This window comes from Capricornis sumatraensis, chromosome 19 (genome assembly GCF_032405125.1).
Source record: "Capricornis sumatraensis isolate serow.1 chromosome 19, serow.2, whole genome shotgun sequence".
Taxonomy (NCBI): domain Eukaryota; kingdom Metazoa; phylum Chordata; class Mammalia; order Artiodactyla; family Bovidae; genus Capricornis; species Capricornis sumatraensis.
In genome coordinates this window covers 69,921,670-69,945,404 of record NC_091087.1, presented here as the reverse complement: position 1 = coordinate 69,945,404, position 23,735 = coordinate 69,921,670, and positions in this window count along the sequence as shown.

The window sequence follows — 23,735 nt, the reverse complement described above, 5'->3', positions numbered from 1 at the left end:
TATTGGAGTGTAGCCAATTAACAATGTTGTGGTATTTTCAGGTGCACAGCAAAGGTACTCAGTCATACATGTACATGTATCCACTCTCCCCCAACAAACCCCCTCCCATCCAAGGTGCCACATGACATTGAAACTTAAGCAACTTTGATTAAACTCTGAGCATCTGATGAACTCGCTGTATCTCTGAAGGTTTCTGAAGTCTCTGACTGAAACTAGGTGTCTCCGAGCCACACATGGGCATCTCTGACTGAAATCTGAGCATCTCTGATTAAATTCTCTGACTGGCTGATTCTGGCTCTCTCTGCCTCAGCCTGGGCCTCTCTGATGGAACTCGGCATCTTTAGAGTCTTTGCACTGCCTGGTTCTAAGCACGGTGCATGGTCTGTGGAGGCTGGGGTGGGGGGACCCATGTAGAACCTATTCCTTCCCCTCCCCTCCCCTCCTGCTTCCCCTCTCAGAGTCTCCCCTTTACTTTCTGTGAGTTTAGATAACACTTTAACATGAAATCCTCACACCTTTTCACGCCCTGCAGTTTAGTAACGCTCACACCTGTTCCCACCTCTGAGTGTCCCCACAAGACACAGAACAGCAGTTATTTCTCCCGCTGACAAGTGAGCAAACAGTCTTTGAGACCGTGGTCACCGTTTATTCTGTCTAGTCCTCAACCTTTCCAACAACTTCCCTTCTTCCTCTTACTCAGGGACACGTCTTTACCTTCGTTCGAATTTGATGTATTTCTTTTTAATGTGGTGGGAGAATTCGGGGCTGAAAGACACACCTCTCATACACATTCTAAGAAAATATGCCTCCCTGCCCCACCCTGGAGACTTCCACTGTCTCAGGTCCTTAAGAAGACACTGTGGGTTAGTCACATCCTTTGCTGCTAGAACTCTGCCCTGGTCCGGTTTGCAAATCACCCTGGAAGGCCCCTTTCAGGGGGAAGCTTCAGCAGAGCAAACCACAAGCCGTGGTGTCAACTGGCTAAACACTCACTCCGGGGCCCCGGGTGGCATCTCTGGGGCCGCACCTGTGCATGTGCTCACAGCCGGGCTTGGAGGTCAGTGAGGCTGCACGTGAGCTTGGAGGCCACAGGGTCTGGGGCCAGAAGGAAGATGGCAGCCTGTGCCAGCTGCCAGGCCCGCTGTGGGGCTGAGGTTTCTCCCACGTGGAGGATTCTCCTGGCCAGAATGGGGACAGAGGGACAGAGGGGACACGGCCACTGTGCCATTCAACTGAACTTGCCTCTTTCAAACTAAACCACTCTCAAAGCAACTCTTTGAAAGAGGCCTGGGTGTAGAAGCACATCATTTGAACTAGTTGGTTTGTCAAGGGACTTATCATGGTGACGAGGGGAGGTCCTCACCAGAAAGAAGCTGCGTGGGCTGCTGTGGGGTGCAGTGACCCCAACACATATTTCCCAGTGCCCCATCCAGCAGGCCCCCACTGATTCCCACCAACAGGTATCTGGTCCTGGGCCTCTGGGTGTTCACAGCCAACCTGAGGATGAATGGGAAGAGGCAGGTGGGAGCACCCACCACGGTGTTTGACACAGAGCGGGTGCTTGACAAGGGAGGTAGACGGAAGCTGGAAAACACTGTCCACCAAGGTTATTTCTGTGGGGGTGTGGCAGGGCCTGTGGACAGAAAGCTGAGCTTTGGCTGAGCTTTCTAGAAAATTCTGTCTCTATACTTGATATAGAACATCAAGGCTCACACCCATCTTCCCCTACAGGCTTGCTAAGATGTGACCAGAGGTTGACCACATGAGTTTGGTTTATAAATGCTGAGCTCCCCTTCCCCACCCAGCCCTGCATCCCATCCTGCTTGCTCTCCCTTGATTGAAGAAAATGCTCTGTTTTTTCTCTTGGGCCAGCAAGCGACCCTGACACTAGCCAGGTGAGTTCTTCAATGATTGTTGTGGAAAACCAAGGAAGAGCAGGTTGCTTTTTGGCAAAAGGAAGCCAAGGACTTGTTTGCAAACCTCACCTCTTGGAAGCATCATTGGTGGGAATTTTCTAGGAGGAAGAGATGAGCAGAGCTGGCCGGCCCAGGGATGGGGTGCAGAGCCGGGCCTTCCACGTCACCCTCGGCAGTTCTCAGGGCCTGGATGAAGAACACTGGCCTTCACGACCCTTCGGCCAGTGTGTGTCCACGGTGCCCCATCCAGTAGGCCCCCACTCATTCAAAAGAATTAGGCTGACAACTGGGGATGATACATAGCTGCAATTCATTTGATGCAACCATAAAACTCCAAAGTTTGGCGGGATGACGAAAGTGGCTGTGAGTGTAATGTGAACCTGATACGGTTAAGTGGAAGAAAATACATCTATAAATCACATGACATATTCTGATGTGGATTTCAGATTCACGTGCTCAAGTTGACAGCATTTTGGGCTCGGACACCAGTTTTACACAATGGTCACAAAATAATTGCACAAACAGAACAAATTTTACAAATTTGAGGAAGGGGCAGGCAGAAAGGGAGACTTAATAGAGTCCTGGTCTCTACATGTGTGAATTCCCAGCAAGGAATCAACCCAAAGAGGGGCACTTCCGCAAGATGGATTCTTAGGATCACTAGGGCTCATTGAGCATTTATTGCATGTCAGTCCAGACTCTGAGGCTTCTAAGGAGTATCTCATTTCATCCTCACAAGAGCGCAGCAAGGTAAGTTCCTCATTACAGATGAGACAACCAAAGTGGAGAAGTGAGGCAGTCATCCCAGTTGACTTGGCTTTCCAGTGGTGAGGATGAGAATCCAGCCCATGCAGGCTGACTCCACACCAACCCCCCAACACACACACGCACCTCACTGTCCAGGTGGAGCCAGAAGATGTAGTGCAAGGAGTCACGGGGTCACAGAGTCTGTTCCCTAGTGCCTGAGACGCTCCTGTCACACCATCTTCATCATCTCCCAGGTGGGCTCAGCCTCTGCATCTGCAGATGGGGATAATGAAAAACCCACTCCTTAGGGCTGTTGTTAGGACAAGAATTGACTTTATCTGATCAATATGTCGCTCTCCCCCTGTGCTTACTGCCTTGTAGGCTCTCAAGGTTTGCCAGCTTCTCATTTTCCCTTTTCCTCGCTCCTCCAGAAGGTGAACTTGACTTGGGTTTGCGCTCAGCAAGCTGGATGTCCTTTGACAGGTGGAGTCAGGCTCCCAGGGCCTTTGGGAAATGCCCCCCCCGCCCCACACCCTGTACCTGGGGTAATTGTTTCTTGGTGAGCTCCCAGTTGCGTATGGGTGATGTTTGGAATTCTACATCGTGGCTGATTGGGACAGGACAAATAACCATTCAGGGGTCAGCCAAGGTCAATTGCAATGGTCATGCCAACTGGTCCATCTATCTGATCAGAAATCATACCAAATAGGGAGGGAAAGGGAACTGGCAGGGGGAGCTAGGGACATTTTCTCAGTGCCTGAATTACCAAGATGACAAGATCACAGCTATATGTCCCTAAGGCAGGGCTGGTTTAGCCTGAGAAGGTGAGACATGACTTGGGTTCCCAAGTCCCATATGTTCACGAACCCATGAACCAAGCTGGAGATCCCAACTTCTCACGTGGTTTGTCTGTGGATGGTCACAGCCCCTTAGCCGATACTATTGTCTCTACATATTATTAGTCTCCCAGGACGGTCTCCCAGGACTTAGTAGAGTACTTGAAATAAAATCAACTCATAATTTATTGCAAGTATTACATGTGCATTGCAAAAACTCCCCACAAAAACTTCAAATAGCATAAAATGGATATATAAGGAAAAGTTTCTTTTGCAGCAGGAGTGACTACTATTAACTGTATTTATCCTTTTATAAATAGACCAGAGGGGCTTCTGATCATTACTGGGGATGCTGACACACAAACAGATGATGTATAATAACACTCAGGGAGTGCCATCCACTATCAAGAGGGGAAGAAATGTCTTCTGGGGGTCTTTTGGGAGTCTCTAATGCTTATGAGGAATAAATGCACAAAGAAGCAAAGGTTTTTAAGGGTGAATATGAGTTTTCTTTAAAAAGAAAGATAATTCCATGTAGGGGGACATCATAGGCAGAGAAGAATGAGTATAGGAATAATAAAGTGTGTCTGTGTGTGAATGTATGTGTGTGAGTGTGCATATGTGTATGTAGGGCCTGTGTGTGTTGGGGGGTGATGCGCAAAGGAAACCAGAGCCCACGGCACCAGTCCTGAGCTCTGCAGAGACATGAGCCACTGCGACCTCAGGTGAGACTGTGACGGTTCAGAGGGACAGAGGACACCAAGACGACACAGCGTTCTCTGGCACCAGTGCTCTTCCTGAGCCCCTGCTGTGCCACAAAGCTGTTTCAAAGCCACACTATAACCCCCTCCTTCCGGTGCTTCCTGCCATTCACAGAATGGACCTGAGCCTGCTGGGCTCAAACCCCAGACCAGCCACGCTAACCGGCTAACCTTCAACAAGACACAGCCCTCTTTCTGCTTCAGTTCTTTGGTCTACAGAAAAGAAAATATGAGTAGTCCCCTGAAGCAGATTACTGGGAATTTTTAATGGATTAATCTATGCACACAGTAGAATGCAGAGAGGGAACCTGGGGGGGAAAAAAAAAGGATTTGTGATACTCCTAGTTAATCCTGCCAAGTCTTGTAGACACAAGGCACTAGGGTGGAGGACGTGCCCCTGGCCTGGAGAAGGTCATGGACCAGTGGGCGAATCAGACCTGGGACAGACACTTATCACAGCAGAGCCCTACAGAGCAGGCCCTGAGGAAGCATCAGGAGGAATCAAGGGACCTTCCCCAAGGAATGTGATTTGATTCAATACGCCTCTTTGCCAGGCAGGAATGGGGAGGTGGATTCTGGGGCCAGGTCCTTTCTGGATCCTTCCACTCTCTCCCAGGAGGCAAGGAAGGCTGTGCATTCACAACCAGCATCTCCCCTGATCCAGATGCTGCCCCAGACTCCACTGGCATTTGAATAACGCAGCTTCGGTGGGAGGTGGGGTGGGTGGCAGGCACTTCCTGCCTCGCTGTCCCCCCTGCACGTGGGTGCCGCTGCATAATGATCTGGGCTGGCTCTAAAGAAGGGATCTTGGTTCAAAATGTATGAGTTCATTTTTATGTTCTACTGAGAAAATTTATTCAGTGTGATGCTCGGTAGCGAGTGCCGTAAAACACCTTAATCCCTGGTTGAAGAAAGGTAATACCTTGACAGATGTGTGCCTCCTACTTTCCTCCCGGCCATGTTTCAACAACAAACCTTTATTTCTGCTTCTCGGCTGTAGCAGGGAAGAGAAAAAAAGAAAAAATGAGGAGAGCAATAAAGCAGTCAGAAATCTCAGGAGCCAGGCGGCGATGCAATCGTAATGACAGATTTTTAATGTGGCGGGAGAGATTGACAGAGAAATGTCTTCGGAGCAAACGCTTGCCAGATGGAATGCAAACGGTTTATTGGAGTAGAGAGGTGCAGCTCAACCGCGGAAAGAGCGGTCGGAAGGTGGTCTTTCTGGATGCTGCGAGTAAACACACCAGGGAGGAGGGATGGATGGGGGGAGGGGAAGCGGAGAGACAAAAAATCAATTAATTAACTGAGAGAAAGGCATCGAGGTAGACCCCAGATACGCCTTGCAGAAAAAGATCAGCCTGTCCTCAAACATCAACAGAGTGTAAGGTCCCCAAAAGCTGAGACAGGGGAGAGGGCCGCATTTGGAAGTAGAAAGATCTGGATTCAAGGCTATAGCTGGTTCAACTGATGAAGTTCTGTTGAATCCTGAAGCTCAGGTGTTTCTGTAACTTTGAGCCCTTCGAATATTTATTGTTCTACTATCATTTTCAGCGTCTAAGGGGTGCCAGGCCCTGCAGCCAGAAAGGGAAGACGACTCTGTCCTGAAGACGTTTGAGGAGATTCACATGCACAGCGTTTATTAATTTGATCTCCGTGAAAAGCAATGCAAGATATCCTTAAATTACGCATGCGTATATAAATACATATGTTGGAAGGTCAAAGTGTTAGTTGCTCAATCGTGTGCTACTCTTTGCGACCCCATGGACTGTAGCCCATCAGGCTCCTCCGTCCATGGAATTCTCCAGAATACTGGAGTGGGTTGCCATGCCCTTCTCCAGGGGATCTTCCTGACCCAGGGGTCAAACTGGGGTCTTCTGCATTGTAGGCAGATTTTACTGTCTGAGCCACTAGGGAAGCCTTATATATGTATTTATCTGTCTATATATCCACTCATCCATAATATCCATTCATCCATCCATCCATCTATCCATGCAACCACCCTCCATTCATCCGTCTAGCCACCCACCCATCCATCCATCCCTTTTTCCTCCCTTTTAAAATCATTTTCTGTATACAGCTCACAGTCTGTTGGAAGTGGATAAAATTGGTGGTATTCTCCAATTCAAAACTCAATAAAAGTGTACAATAGCACTTAGGAAGAGTGGGAAAATCAGTATATTAAATTCTGCAAAATAATCAAATATTAGTAACACGCTCACATCGATAAAGATACCATTATATGGAAAGGCTACATTTAAAAATATAACTAGCTGCAAGATAAGAGAACGACTAAATCTACCAAAGTAAAATGAATATTTAAAGCCTCCGCAGGACCATGTCAAAGACCCCAGGGATCTGAGGTACCCTGCTATTCTGACTCAAGTTCCAACATTTTCATGAACCAGCTCTGACTTCGAGAAAATCAGTTCTCTTTTCTGGCCTCAGTTTCCCAATCTTGTAAAATCAGGGTGTACTGAATCAATACACTGTGATTTACAGGTGACATGATGCCTTACATCCTTGTGTAGCTAGCACTTTTAGGGGGCTAAGTGGAGCTTTCTGCCAGTGGATATTCAGTAACTTTAAAACAGTAACAGTAACTAACAGTAACTTTAAAACAACTAAGCGACAGAACGCCAGGCATAAGTGGGACGTGCTTTCACAACATAGGACACAATAAAATCCTTTTCTGAAAGAATCCACAACAGATGAATTCATCTTCTCTTTAGAAAACTCCAATCAAACATAAAGATGTCCCTTTTCAGCACCAGGAGCTACAAACCTCCTTGTCCTCAAAAACAAACAAATGTAACTTCATGTTCCCAGGGATGGCAAGTCAAGTTGAAACCTGCCATCACAGCCCTGCGGAAAATGTAGACCCGTAAGATTTCATGCCAGACGTTGGGTGCCAGACATCTTGCAGCGGGGAGGGGAAGCATAGGGGGAGTAAGAAAAATAGTGGCTAAAGAGAAGAACAGAATGGGAGAAAATAAAATCTTACTCCTAAGCCATTTAGACAGCATTCTTCTTTGACACGTTCAAGATACTAATCTCAGCCAAGAAGAAAGTTCACGATGAGCAGCACTGTGAGCTCCTTGGGGGTAAAAGGTGTTTTGTGTAAGGACTGGCTTGGTGCAAACGGGTGTTTTTAATCACTTTGCATATAACTCTATTTTCCAGCTCTGTAGAGTATTGGGGGCTTTAGCATCTGAGAAAAAAAAAAAGAAATAACCAAAGCAGCGTGCGACAGAAAGTTGTATTTGGACTGTGTGCATCTGGCGTGCTTTCTATTCACGTTTCATCCTGCCCGGTCTTACGGTCTCAGAGGAAATAGCCTGAAGCCTCCTGATCTGTTCAGCCCAGTGTTTTTACTTCTGTCTTAAAACAAATGGCCAAATAAGCAAATGATGTGTTTTCTCATAGACTACTGTTTTTTGGAGCTCTTATATTGTCTTGTTCAGATTTACTTCTTAAAGAATTAAAACCCTGCTTGGCATGAGGATCTGGCTGAGTAAGGACATTTCAGTTCAAAAACCAAACAAGGTAAAGGTTTAGTTTAGTTTAGTTAAAAAGGTTTGGAAGACAAAAAACAGACAGCTGGATGTTTAGAATACACACAGTTGCCTTCTTTGGGTTAATTAAAAAGAAAAAAAAATGCAATACAATAACTTCTTGATTTGATATTTGCACTGCCTCTCCAAATTCCTGACGAGATTTTTTAAGTTGTAAGTCTATTGTACAAAAGCATTTTCCCATTCTTTTATGTAAAAAGAACAATGGGCTAGGTGTCAGATGACTTGTTCTGGCTCAGTTCCATTCCTGAAACGTGACTGCAGGTAAATGGGTCAGGTTATCAGAACCTCAATATACTCAACCAGGAAATGGGTACAAGAATGATGCAATATAATCCTCAGGAGAATCCCAGAACCTGTAAGCTATAAAGTTCATATACACATAGAGGAAATTAACCCTGAATATTCATTGGGAAGACTGATACTGAAGCTGAAGCTCCTATACATTGGCCACCCGATGCAAAGAGCCGATTCACTGGAAAAGACCCCGATGTTGGGAAAGATTGAAGGCAGGAGGAGAAGGGGACGACAGAGGATGAGATGGTTGGATAGCATCACTAACTCGATGGACATGAGTTTGAGCTAACTCCAGGAGATGGTAAAGGACAAGGAAGCCTGGCATGCTACAGTCCTTGGGGTCCCAAAGAGTTGGGCACTACTGAGCGACTGAACAGCAATATAGGACCTACAGCTATAACCTGATAATTATCCTATTGTCATTGATGTTAATGATAACAGTTTCTAACTCCCTGCTTTCTGGTAACTCAGGGTTCATCTACAATTTTCTAGAACCACATCTGATCAGTATAGGCTTGAACAATGTTTGTTTAGAGGTAAAACACCTTAATCCTATGGAGAGTTTCTATGTTCCACAGGTCCTCATTTTCTCTTTGATTCTGTGCAGGACCTAGAGCCGTATCTATTCCATGGGGTTTTAGCGATAGTTGTTTAACTTTGTTCTGCTTTTGTTGAAACAAAGAAAGTATCATGGAATGACTAACAATGTGGGGATATTTTTTTCTCCTCTTGTTGCCCTCCATCATTTGGGATATTGAGCAGAACTCGGCAGAGGATATTGGAGAAGGAAATGGCAACCCACTCCAGTGTTCTTGCCGGGAGAATCCTAGGGACGGGGGAGCCTGGTGGGCTGCCATCTCTGGGGTTGCACAGAGTCAGACATGACTGAAGCGACTTAGCTACTTAGCAGGCAGAGGATTAAACAGGATCACACAATAGAAGACAGTTATATACTAACGTTGAAAACACTGGAAAGTGAAGTCAGTTTGAGTTGAATTAGGCTCAAGTCCTGCTTGACTCCTCCTGACTCTTGGGGACTTCAGTTTTCTACTGTATCTGAGGATAATTCCCTAGGTCCTTTCCTCCCATCAAAGCCTGTCACTGAACTCTTCCATATCATGAAAAGCAAAATTTGGAATATGACCCAGGACTCACGTTATTTTATTGATCCTCATTATTAAGAAATCAAGTCAAATCAAATCTTGAGGCTGCTGAAATGTGTAAATTAACTGATTTATCTGTTAATGGAATATATAGCTCAGCTTTGACTTGCCATCTTTGTCAGTAGCTTTTTAATTTATTTTCTTGTATTTTAAAGCAGCAAATAATGAAAATTTAGAAAATAAGAAATTCTGGAGATGCTTGCTACTGCTTAAAATTGGTGTATAATCTTTCTAATATTTTGGAAATGTATATATGAATATTTTTACTTATTTACACAAATGGCTTCATACTGTGTGCACTGTCATATAACCATTTTCACTTCTTAGAACATGCTTTTTTTCCCCAATGTCATTGAATATATTTCTGCAACATCATATTCATATTTAGATGTATATTTCCAATATTTTCAAATAGAATGCAAGCTCTATGGGCACAGGATTTGTTGCTTTGTACATAGCTGTATCTCTTAGATTTAAAGCTGTGTCTGGAACACCGGAGAAAGGCCCCAAATAAATATCTAGGCAAATAAATCCACTACCATCCACCTAGTGTGTACATCATAACTTGCTCAGTTTAGATGACCTTGCACTATAATTGGGCATCCTTGGGCATGGAATCTTATCCAGTCTTGTTCTCTGTTGCACTCTCAGTCCTTGGAACAAGGCCTGGCACTAAATAGCTGCTCAAGAAATGTTTCTTCTTCTTTTTTATTTATTAATTTTTTAGTTTTTATGGATAATCAGCTTTTATTGCATAGAATTATTAATGAAAACAATACCTTTCTGACAGTACTTGACACTAATTTTGTCATTTACAAATTTCTACTAATTGATATTCAGCTCTCCTAATTAAATATTCATTGGAAGGACTGATGCTGAAGCTGAAACTCCAAAACTTTGGCCACCTGATATGAAGAGCCAACTCACTGGCCAAGATCTTGATGTTGGGAAAGATGAGGGCAGGAGAAAGGGATGACAGAGGATGGGATGGTTGGGTGGCATCACTGACTTAATGGACATGAGTTTGAGTAAACTCCAGGAGCTGGTGATGGACAGGGAGGCCTGGCATTCTGCAGTCCATGGCATCGCAAAGAGTTGGACACAACTGAGCAACTGAACTGACTGACTGACTAACTTATTTGAAATGGATAGCACATAAAAAAAAATCTTCTTCAAAATAATCTCATTTTGGAACCCAAATGATAAAAATGAATAGAGGTGTGTAATGAAAGTGAATACATGGTAGAAAACATATTAAAGTTTTTACAATTATTTCCAAGGACAGTTTATTAAAGAAATGCTTCTTAGTAAACGGCCACAATCTTCCCATGCTGGACTCTAATGCTTCCAATATTTTGTAATTATAAATAACACTGTGATGAACATCTTTTACTTACACAGTCATCTCTAGCTGTGTAAAGAAAAAGTGCAGGAAAATCTAATCTCTGGGTCAATGGGTGGGAATATTTAAAGGCTTTTCATGCATAATGGAAATTCTCTCCCACTCCTCAAAAGGTGGTCTTTGTTGATTTGTTTTTACCAATTTACATTCCTAAGAATAGTGTAGAAATCACCTCTTCTCCTGATTGCCTAGCACCAATTTTTTAAACCTTATTGATAGATGGAAAGTCCTCTCTCCTTAATTTCATCTTACATTTCTCTATGAGGATATTTAATATTTTATGTATTATTTTAGTGTTTATTTCATTTGTTCATTTTTATTTCAGTGTCTTTTTCCTTTTCTTATTAATCAAATAAAAATACATAAAAGCTTTAGTAATATTTGGGAAAGAGTAAGCATTGTTCACCATTATTGTAACTCATATTCTATTGTTATTGTCTCCTTTTTATTGGTTTGTAAGAATTTAATATTACATACCATGTATGCATATTCATGTAACATTGGTTGACACATATGTAGAAAATATTTTGTCTGTTTCAGAAATATGTCGTTTTTATGTTGACACATCTACCTAGCGTTTCTTTGTCTTTTGTCTTCTGTCTTTGTGACTGATTTATCTTGCAGGTATCGTTCAATACACTTTGCAAAAACATAAGATATTTATAAGATAAATCAAGTATAGAAAAAAATACAAGTAGACTATTTTATTTAAAATAACCCTAGTTTTTGGTGATTTACAATTTTTAAAACACTTACTATATGTTTCTTTTGAGTCTTCCCATAAGCCTTACTGTGGTAGATGAAATATTACAACATCCATTTGACAGATGAGGTAAATGAGACGGCACAAAGGGAACACAGATAAAGTTGGTAATTGGGGTCTGGCAAATATTCTGATTGCAAGTTCAAAAGCTATACATTTTGCTATTTTTCTTTAAAAACAAACAAAAGGAGTAAAGGGGGGTTGGCTGAATTGAAGGATTGGGATTGACATATATTATGTATGTGTTAGATAATTAATGAGAACCTGCTGTATAGCAGAGGAAACTCTACACGGTGCTCTGGGGTGACCTAAATGGGAAGGACATCCCCAAAGGAGGGGATAGATGCGCACATATAGCCGATTTGCTCTGCTATACAGCAGAAACTAACACAACATTGTGAAGCAATTATGAAGTGAATCAAAGCGTTAGCTGCTCAGTCACGTCCAACTCTTTGGACTCCATGGACTATACCCCACCAGGCTCCTCTGTCCATGGAATTCTCCAGGCCAAAAACTGGAGTGGGTTGCCATTTCCTTCTCCAGGGGATCTTCCTGACCCAGGAATCGAACCCAGGTTTCCTGCATTGCAGGCAGATTCTTTACCATCTGAGCCACCAGGAAAGCTTGATAAAGATTTGTATCAGAGTAAAGCAACTATACTTCAATAAAAATTAAAAAAAAAAACACCTGAGGAAGATGATCATGATGATGGTAATGATGCTTGTGGTCTTTAATGCACAGTTCAATGCCAGCATTTGGGCGATCTCCAGGTACCTTACATTTCCTAAGTTCACAGTCTATGAGGAGGTGTAAGATAATGAAGGCGCCCCACACGCCTGTGATGTGCCTGGTGCTTCTGTGTATGTGGTCTTAGTTAATCCCTGTCGCAAACCTGGGCAGTAAGAGTTATAATTCCAGGTTTCTTTCTTCTTTTTTTTTTTTTTTTTAAAGGACAAGGTTCTCAGACTCCCCTGTCCCACCGCTTGCACTGTGTGCCCCAGGACACCCTAATAAATACGAGACCTTGGATTTCCTACCCGCTAGACAGTGCACTCCCAAGGCCCATGTCTCTCCCATTCACTCTGCAGCCTTAAGTCTGACAAAACCAGCCTCTGACTTTGAGTGGCAAATTATAGCCTGGTTGTATAATAGCTCTCCGTCCTATTTATTCATTTTTTTTTGAATTCCTAAAAAAAATCATGGCAAGTAGATCAGCATGCCCCCTGCCCCCCGCACTGTGGAAGTTTGATAATGTATGTCCTAACCGCTTAATTGATTGATTACCTCACTGCAGCTTCCTGAGGTACCGAATTTATCTCTAATAGCCAGAGTCAGGCTCTGCAGGCAACCGTGGGGGGGACGGGGGTCCCTTGGTGTCGATTTGCTCTTAACTGGAAAGTCATTACCACTTAATACATGTAGATTGTGTTGAAAGAAAATTATGTGTAATGAAATGAGGGAAAAATTAGTGGAGTGTTATGGGCGAAAGCAGATGTTAGGGAGGAATTATGCTAGCAGAGATAATCACCTTCGTTGGTATTGTGTGTGCTGGGGTGTTAACCGAGGGAGAGGCTGGGAGAGGGAAATGAATGCGTTGATCTACACAGATTCGCCCCTTAGAACTGGCAGCGAGGAATGCCTCGGCCACCCCGACCGAGGACTCAGGCTGGCTCCGTGGCCCTTTCTCCCTGCTGTCTCCTGAGATGCTGGGACACAAAGAGTCCACTTGCTGGTGCTGGGGAGACATAGGACACTGTCCCAGGAAGGCATGAAAAGAATCAAAGAATCAACCTCTAATTCTTACAGCATGAGTTGAATCTGGAAAAAAGAAAAAAAAAAAGCCCTTCCCTCCACCCCTCAAAAATAAGACACTAAAAAAAGCTTATCCTCTAAGAGGGTAAGGCTGTTGGATCTTTTTGTAAATAGTCTTATCTCAAATGGAGGCATTTAAGTGCCTCTGCCTGTGTGTGCAATGCCAGAGGGAATAAAACCTCATTGCTTTTATGTCTAGGGATCCTCGGGTACAAGAGCTTGGCACTCACAGTCCAAACCTCTCACTTAACTCATTTACTGATGAAGAAACTGCAGCCAGAGAGAGGAAGGTCCTCGCCACAGCGATAAACCCAGTGAGCAATGAGGAAGCCAGCATGGGCTTGCTCCTTAAAGGGCATCTCACTGGCTGGGGGTGATGGTGCCAAGTGAAGGGAGGTTTCCACTGTCCTGGCAGCTGTACAAATACCTTGCACCACAGAGCATTGGAGGGTGGACTCAAGCCTGCGTTTTCAGCAAGTGGCCACCTGCAGAGTCTATCCCAAACAGTTTTTTTTTTCTCTAAAAATATTTGGATTGACCCTGTTATAGGAGTTCTTTCTTATTTATTTATTTATTTAAAATTTTAAAATCTTTAATTCTTACATGCATTCCTTAATTTAAGACAGTTCAAGGCCCCGTGGTGGTCTGCAGTAATAAACAAACTTTGTGAAAATTTCAGTTACCCATGCTCAAGGGTCAGGATGAAATCCACTGCATGACCATGTCATGTGGCCAACGCCTCCAACCAGTGCCCCAGCTGTAGAAAGAGTGGCAGCCATTCTTACCCCATGAGTATGCCATGAGTACTGACCAAAATGATACTGACAGAGCACCGAACACAAGGCCTGGTACATACAGTAAGCACTCAATAGTTGGTTTTCATGATCCATACGAACGACTGTTACACTTGACATAGGAACATATTGCATTGTTGTTGTTTAGTTGCTAAGCTGTGCCCGATTCTTTGTGACCCTACAGACTGTAGCCCGCCAGGCTCCTCTGTCCATGGGATTTCCCAGGCAAGAATACTGGAGGCGGCTGCCATTTCCTTCTCCAGGGGATCTTCCCAACGCAAGGACTGAACCCAGGTCTCCTGCACTGGCAGGTAGACTCTTTATCACCAAAACACCTGGGAAGCCCAGAAATATATGGCATGCTTGCATATGTAAATAAATATGTATACATATACATACCTAGGCTCTATTGGGATTAAAGTATAGCAAATCATTTAAAAAGATTCCTGAATTAATGCATCAACGTCTTTCACTCATAAGCAGATCCTAATCAACATAATCTGTAATAGTCTATACATAATCCATAATCAAATATCACAGACTTATGTTTTGTTGTTAATGTATTAAGGAGGCTCAACATTCAGAAAACGAAGATCATGGCATCTGGTCCCATCACTTCATGGAAAATAGATGGGGAAGCAGTGGAAACAGTGTCAGACTTTATTTTTTGGGGCTCCAAAATCACTGCAGATGGTGATTGCAGCCATGAAATTAAAAGATACTTACTCCTTGGAAGAAAAGTTATGACCAACCTAGATAGCATATTCAAAAGCAGACACATTACTTTGCCGACTAAGGTCCGTCTAGTCAAGGCTATAGTTTTTCCAGTGGTCATGTATGGATGTGAGAGTTGGACTGTGAAGAAAGCTGAGCGCCGAAGAATTGATGCTTTTGAACTGTGGTGTTGGGGAAGACTCTTGAGAGTCCTTGGACTGCAAGGAGATCCAACCAGTCCATTCTGAAGGAGATCAGCCCTGGGATTTCTTTGGAAAGAATGATGCTAAAGCTGAAACTCCAATACTTTGGCCACCTCATGCGAAGAGTTGACTCATTGGAAAAGACTCTGATGCTGGGAGGGATTGGGGGCAGGAGGAGAAGGGGATGACAGAGGATGAGATGGCTGGATGGCATCACCGACTCAATGGACGTGAGTCTGAGTGAACTCCGGGAGTTGGTGATGGACCGGGAGGCCTGGCATGCTGCGATTCATGGGGTCACAAAGAGTCGGACATGATTGAGCAACTGAATTGAACTGAACTGAAAGAAGTCATGGCTTCCCAGGTGGCTCAGTGGTTAAAGAATCAGCCTGCCAAGCAAGAGACGTGGGTTCAATCCCTGGATCAGGAAGATCCCCTGGAGGAGGAAATGGCAACTCCCTCCAACATTCTTTCCTGAAAAATCCCATGGAGAGAGAAGCCTGGCAGGCTGCAGTCCATGAAGCTGAAAAACAGTCAGACTTGAGTTAGTGACTAAACAACAACAAAAAGGAAGTTATAATCAAGAAGGAAAACTTGGCCAACATAGAAGCTTGGTAAACATAACACACATCCACACGCATATTCTCTCTAATAAGACACATCCACAATACCCCTCCTCATCTAACCTGAAGACATTTTCAGTGGTTTGTTCCTGAGTATTCTCGCACTTTCTTGTCTAGGTGTGTGTGTGTGTGTGTGTGTGTGTGTGCATATGTCTGAGTCTGTATATATCATCCTCTTTAAGGACTTCATGAAATGCAGTTGACTGAATGCACTATAATTTGCATAATCAATGACAGTCTGTAGGATGGTTTCTGTTATTTTTTTGTGATAACAACCTGGCAATAAATACTTATATATTGCATCACATATCTCTGATTATTTGCTTAGACTAAATTCCTAAAATGTAATTTCAGTGTCATATAGTACGGTCATTTTAAAGATCTGAGAAATATGTAGTTAGTTTTAGAATGGAGTCTAGATGGAAATGGGCACTCGAGTAGCTTGTGACTATATGCTAAGGTGCTTCAATTGTGTCTGACTCTTCGAGACCCCATGGACTGTAGTCTGCCAGGCTGCTCTGTCCATGGGATTCTCCAGGCAAGAATACTGGAGTGGGTGGCCATTTCCTCCTCCAGGGGATCTTCCTGACCCAAGGATCGAATCCCTGTCTCTTAGTCTCCTACACTGGCAGGAGGATTCTTTACCTGACTTCCCTGGTGGCTCAGACAGTAAAGCGTCCGTCTGTCTACAATGCAGAAGACCTGAGTTTGATCCCTGGGTCGGGAAGATCCCCTGGAGAAGGAAATGACAATCCACTCCAGTACTATTGCCTAGAAAATCCCATGGACAGAGGCTGGTAGGCTACAGTCTGTGGGGTCACAAAGAGTCGGACACAACTGAGCGACTTCACTAGCACCACCTGGGAAGCCATGGAATATCTTAAAGTAGTTTAGTTCCCTTTGAAAAATACATCTGACTTTTCCTTAGGCTGACTCCATGAAGCCTAGTGGTTTAGATGCCTACATTTACCCAATAAAAATAGTTACATATTCATCATTATGCATGATAGAAAAATGTTATGAATGATCTCATTTTAAACATCACAAAACTCCGACAAACTAGGGATCAAACTCTTTTGGCCAAAGGGGGAACTACCTTTGCGTGTTGAGTAATATTCACAATAACTGTTGAAGAATTCTATTACATTCTAGTAATACTAATGTGTGCTAGGTTGACTTTAGAGTTAGACTCCCAAATGAGCCCTGGTTCTGTAAATTTTTTAATGTGCTCTTTAGTTTATCATTCAAGTTCCTCGAGTCTATTTCCTTATCTGAGAATACCGTGGTCTAACTTGCTGGGTTATCTGAAGGATTCTAAAATACATAAATGTAAAAGGCCTGGTATACATTGTTTTCAAGGATAACTATTGTCAGTGGTTTTGCAATTACCTACAAAATTTTATGGCCCTGATAAGGGTTTTGAATTGGACTTGTGTTTAAATCTCAGATCAATGTGTGGCATTGGTAGAGTATTTTATTAATAACTCTGGCACTCAGTCTTCTCACCTATAAAATGGGAATAAGGATACCGACTCACAGTTTTCACACTTAAGTAAAAGAGCTCAATGCAGAAGCCAGAACACAATAGGTACTCGTATCAGGAACACAATAAATCTTTGTTTTGTTTTTTAAATCCATGAATCACAAAAACAGAAAGGAAACTTTGAAAGGTATCGGCCCTCTTTCCCCAGATTCACAGCTGAGTAAATTTTTCAAGGAGAAAGCAACTCACCAAGTCTATCTTAATAGCTTCAGGAGGCAATCGGGCTCTTTTGGAACCAAGGAAAATTATGATGAATGTTTCAGTGACTAAAAGAATAATTAAATTGCTCAGCGCTGGATGCCATTAAATGAAATGGCACTGCATTAGTGGCACATAGTTGCTATTATTTATATATACAGAAAAGCGACATTTAGTTAATGCCTTGGGTCTGCCTGCTACAGATCACTCTCATGGGGGTCCAGGTGTGAACTCCAGCCTGAGCTTCCTTCTCTGTACTTGCTTAAGGAAAGGGCTTGCAATCCACCAGTCGATGAAAGAAGGACACGTCTCTGGTTGGTTTGCTGGTGAATGTGTACAGCACTATCACATTCCTGTCCCCTTAATCACTGCCTTTAACAACAGGACTTCAACTTACCTTACTTCAGCAAGGAAATGAAGTGTCCCATAGAAGGACTATCTAAGCATCTCAAGACATGGGCACTGAAACAGAATACATCCCTGAGCTTGAAACTCACAATGGGACTTTAAGCAAAGGAGCTATCCTTAAACTTCATTGATAAATCCGAGATAAAGCAGATCTGAAACTCTTTCTATCATGATTAGAAGGGCTTCCGTGGTGGCTCAGTAGTAGAGAATCCACCTGCCAATGTAGGCCACGTGGGTTTGATCCTGGGTCAGGAAGATCCCTGGGAGAAGGAAATGGCAATCCACTCCAGTATTCCTGCCTGGGAAACCCCATGAACAAAGCTGGCAAGCTACAGGCCATGGGGTCACAAAAGAGTCAGACACAACTTTGGGACTAAGCAACAGTCACAAATAGGAACTTAAAAGGGCAGCTTTCTTCCCCTTCTCCCTCTGAAGGCAAATACATTCCTATTGTCCTATTTTTGTTTTTTGTTTATTTGCTTTATTTTAAAAATGATGGGAAAACTCTCCAATGCACATCCTGAACGACTTAAGTATTCCTCAACTGACATTTTGCACATAGTGTTTACCCCTTAGTTACAATCGTAAACTTGGGACCTGTAGGACCATTTGCCCTTGTACCAAATGCCTCCAGAATGAAAAACTTCTTTTCGCTTTGTTGTCATTTTTCAATTGCTAAATCATGTCTGATTCTTTACAGCCCCGTGGGCTGCAACACGCCAGATTCCCCTGTCCGTTGTCTCCTGGAGTTTGCTCAGTTCCATGTCCACTGAGTCTATGAGGCTACCTAACTATCTCATCCTCTGTTGTCCCCTTCTTCTTTTGCCTTCAATCTTTCCCAGCAAGAGCAATGAGCCCGCTCTTCACATCAGGTAGCCAAAGTACTAGAGCTTCAGCTTTAGCATCTTTCCTTCTAATAAATATTCAGGGTTGATTACCTTTAGGATTGACTGCTCTGATCTCCTGGCAGTTCAAGAGACTATCAACAGTCTTCTGGTGCTGCTGCTGCTGCTGCTGCTAAGTCGCTTCAGTCATGTCCGATTCTGTGCAACCCCATGGACTGCAGCCTACCAGGCTCCTCTGTCCATGGGATTTTCCAGGCAATTGTACTGGAGTGGGGTGCCATTGCCTTCTCTGCAAGAGTCTTCTATAGGACCACAATTCGAAAGCATCAGTTCTTCAGTGCTCAGCCTTCTTTATGGTCCAACTCTCACAACCATACATGACAATTGGGAAAGACATAGCTTTGACTACACATACCTTTGTTGACAAAGTGATGTCTCTGCCTTTTAATATACTGTCTAGGTTTGTCATAGCTTTACTTCCAAGAAGCAAATGTCTTCTAATTTCATGGCTTCAGTCACTGTCTGCAGTGATTTTGGAGCCCAAGAAAATAAAATCGGTCACTGCCTCCACCTTCTAATTTTTAGAAACAATTCTCTTTTGTCTTTCTCTTCCAGGTTGGCCTATTAGCAGTCAATTTCTGTGTAATAATAATAACTTTATGAGCCATCTCAGTTATTTGTCCTTCTCAGTAACCTTAAAAGCAAGTGATTATTATTGTATTTTTTGATTCCGAATTGAGTCTGCAGAGTAGGACTCACACACATAATTCAAGTTGATAAGGGCATGGCAATCTACTCCAGTGTTCTTGCCTTAGAAATCCCATGGACAGAAGAGCCTGGCAGGGTAAAGTACATGGGGTTGCAAAGAGCTGGACATGACTGAAGCAACTTAGAAGGCACATACATATGCATGATTCAAGTTACTAGCGCCTGAGAAGTCCTTTCAGTTTCTTGGCTGTGATGTGGAGAGCTGAGGACTCAGATGAGTGATTTACAGATAAAAATATTCAAGTCTGGCAGTAGGAATCAGGATACTGACATTTAAGTACTTTTGTATCCTAACATTAATGACTCAAAAGACCTGATTGTTGCATTTTAATTTACCCCAACAGTGATGCTTTCAGTTGAATTGTAGATAGAGAATTTACTCTATCTACAAGAGTGCTTAGCAAACCACTGAGAAATGTTATGCAAAGTATTGATCACACCACCTGTGGTTGAGATGTGTCTATTTCTCCAGCCCTGTCCCCCTCTGACTCTGACTAGAGTGAACATGTGTGCTTCTCAATTTCAGGGCCGTGTTCAATAGGCTTGCCCTCAGCAGAGAACCTCAGTGCCTTTAGATGGTCACATGGGGGTCTGTGGCAACTGGAGCCCTCTGGCCAGTCACCTTTTTCCAGATCACTCACATATTTGCTATTTTTCACCCTGGTGTCAACACCAATAAAAACATTTCCTATGTGTGCCCTGATATAAAAAATTAGGTAAGCACTGTTAGATAACAACTTCGTTATCCACGTGTGTCTGCTGCTAATTTCTACAAGGATACCCTCACATGCTGTATCATCACAGATGTATCTTCCAGCAGGAGAAATACACTATAGTAGGACTATTCTTGATCCTAATATCGTAGCACATCATCGTAGAAGCTTACTCTGCTTCAACCGTTTTCTCCTTTCACCATGTACTCCAAATAACAAGAAGATGAGTTCAGTGTAACTTATAGGTTAAGATCATACAATCAGCAGTCAAGGAAGTCTGAATATGGCTCTTTTGTCTTTACTTTCATAGCTGTGTGACTGTGGAGAAATTTTCTAGCTTCCCTAAGTCTTCTTCGGTTTCTTTTTCTCTTCTTTAAAATGACAGTAACTCTACACTAGTAATGAGATAAAAGGACAAATGCATATCTCGTGCTCTGATACTTTACTGATCAGTGTGGGGGAAATAATATGTAGATACATAACACAGGAGGCCTGGCATGCTGGAATTCATGGGGTTGCAAAGAGTTGGACACAGCTGAGCGACTGAACTGAACATAGTGAAAGTGAAAGTGTTAGTCACTCAGCCATGTCTGAGGCAGTGGGTTTCTGCCAACTCATTTATTCCTGATCTTTGCTGTGAGCAAATGTCAGGCAGCAAGTGGGGGCTGTTTCTTTAACCTAGATCCTGGAGTGAGAAGACCCAAGGGACAGATTAAACAGTTTCAGAGCACAGAGCTCCATGTTTCAACTTACATGTAACATGGAATGGGAAATAATTGGGAGCTGTTTGTTAAGCAGCATTATTGTAGAAAGAGCTGACAGATACAGATAAAAACATTCAGTGGAGAGACCTACCTGCAGAATGGGTGGATTTCTGAAAGGTCCTGCTGTAAATGGAAGATTAGAGTAGAAGGGAAGTTTGTGGTCCATGATGAGGGATGGAAGTAGACAACATACCTGGGTTTCTTCTGTAGCTAGTGGTCCTCCACTGATTATTTTTCACCTGGAGTGGCATTTCCCAGCATGAAGTAAAAGGTATGACCTGAAAAGACCAGTGTTTTGTAACTTTTGTTCTGCAAAATGCTGAAATAAACAAAGAATTCTTTATAACATGAAATTTCAAGTTTTAATGTGTTAGTTTCTTGGTTGATTGAGTCTTGAATTCCAGGTCTTCTCCCTCTCTCATAATCTCACCTTCAGTATATAGTTTTATATGACCTTATATAATCTTACAAAGATCCTTGTGAGATAGTTCTCATTAAGTTGCATTAGCTTATCCTTATAGTTGAAGAAACTAGGTGGTAGAGAAATTAAGTAAATAAACCCATATGTGGGTTATTACTATGACTTTAACCATTTTCAGAATTTTCTGTTAACATTTACAATTATTTTATATTGCTTACCACCAAATGCAATGGAAGCTTCATAGATACACATAGTGCTTATCCTGGGATTGTCCCTGGTCCCCCCAGGAATGCCCACATACCAGCTTGGATGTTAGGTATGAGTGAGATGGTATCACTCATGTGTTACAGGGGTAGGTATTTGAACCAAAATGCATTAGGTTCCCTACCGAGGACTGTAGTTAGAGCCTGTCTGGTACAACTCACCGACTATACCATACATCCAAAGATTTCGTTTTTAAAAAAGTTAATTGGAGGGCATCAGCAGCCAGGGTGGCTTAAACTCAAATTAAGTTTCAAGGCTAGAATCTTCTTTGCCTTGCTCACACAGAACTCCACACGGGAACTTTAGAGAAAGCCAGTAGACTGGACACTCAGTGGTTAATCGTGTGGTCTTGCTAACCCAGCACCAGGTTTATTTTAATGATTCTCTTAAGAGGGATTCATCTAGGACCCTCGCCTGTGTCCCCTTTGTGTCTGGGCACAGATGTGCCATCTAGAACGCATTTAGTTCCACGCTTTCAAAGAGTGGCCGCCCACTCTGCGCGTATGATTAATTCTACATGCAGCTAATTATCCCCACAATTGGCTAATTGTTGCTGCAATTAGCCAATTGCAGGCCCAATTGGCCACTTGTCCCATAATTTGAAAGTGCAAGTGGACAATTGAAGGACCGATTAGATGCACGCAGTTTTACATATTCAAGGAGGAGACGAGGGGAGGAACAGCCTTTGAAAAACGTGGCCTTAAGTGAAAAGTAAAAAAATCCATATGTGCAGATCTTTTGGGAAAGAAAGTTATAGTTCATTTGACACTTTTTCTACCTCAGCATTTTGGCTAGTCTTATTATTTTTTTCTTTCCCAAAATGGAGCAAACAATATTGAGCTTCTATGCTGGACTGGAAATTTTAAATGAATTGTGATGTTTTGAATTTAAGTTAGGATGACCACACCCCAAACCATCCTGCATCTGTTTATTTGCGTGCAATTTTTAAAGTCAACATTTTTTCCTAAAAAAAAAAATCATGAAGCAAACAGACAATCAGATTTTCAGGACAGACACAGCTGGAGTCATGTTTTTCACTGGTAAGAACTCACTTCTCCAACTCAAAGCCCGTCAATTTTAAAGATTAATAGTAGAGGAAATGTGCCTCTGAGAACAGCAAATATTACCAAGATTTTGGTTAATATGCTTTGACTTTTCTCATTGCCTCCCATCCTTCTTAATTTTTTTCATTAAAAACATTTTTATTCCATCAAGTCTGTTGTTTTTCAGTAGTTATATTATCTAGGACACCTAGGAAATATGGCTGCCTTCACTGTTCACTTGATATGGTGATATTCAAGGATTATGATTATTTGTTAGAAATGATTTGTTCAAGTACAACTACCTAATTTCATAGTCCCCAAACCTATAAATACTCACCCTTCTGTGAAGACTTTCTCCCCAGGTGTCTCACCACAGGAAGCCCAGATCCAGAAGTAAGAGCTTAAAATAGCAAGAAATCATGTGAACACCAGCTCATTGTAGGTACTCGGTAAACAGCAGTTGAAGGTGAGTGTCACTAACAGAGAGTTTTAGGACAGAGAAAGAGGTCTGGAATCATCTTATGTAGTGTGGATTTAGTTGCTTGGAAAAGCATGACAGTTAAATGAAACTAGATTGTTAAGGCTCTCCTTATATCTGCAGTTTATATTTTTAGGGGCATCCACATTCTAAAAGTTGCCAGAGACTCAGAAATAAACAGCAGACTGATATGTCAGGAATACCTGCTACAAAGCAAATGGACAAGAATCCTGGAGAAAATGCCACTGCAGTCAAGTTTCTCATCCTGGGATCTTTCAAATACAAGCCTCAAGGGATTTTCTGAGAGCCAAGGGTTTCATGGTCAAAGATGAGTGAGAACACAGTATACTATCTGTGTACAGAAGGGATGGCAACCCACTTCAGGATTCTTGCCTAGAGAATCCCATGAACAGAGGAGCCTGGCGGGCTACAGTCCATGGGGTCACAAGAGTTGGACATGACTTGGCCACAAAACCACCACCACAAGGGAAAAATCAGAAGGATCAGCAAGACAAAAGCCTATTTAGTTCACGATTTAACCCAGAGTAGCCCAAATGTAACTGACCAAGGAATACTATTTTTCTCACAATAGCTAATACTGTGCTGCCAAATTAGGAAGATCCTTGTAGGAGAGCAGAGCAGTCCACTCCAGTATTCAGGCCTGGAGAACCCCCCAGACAGACGAGC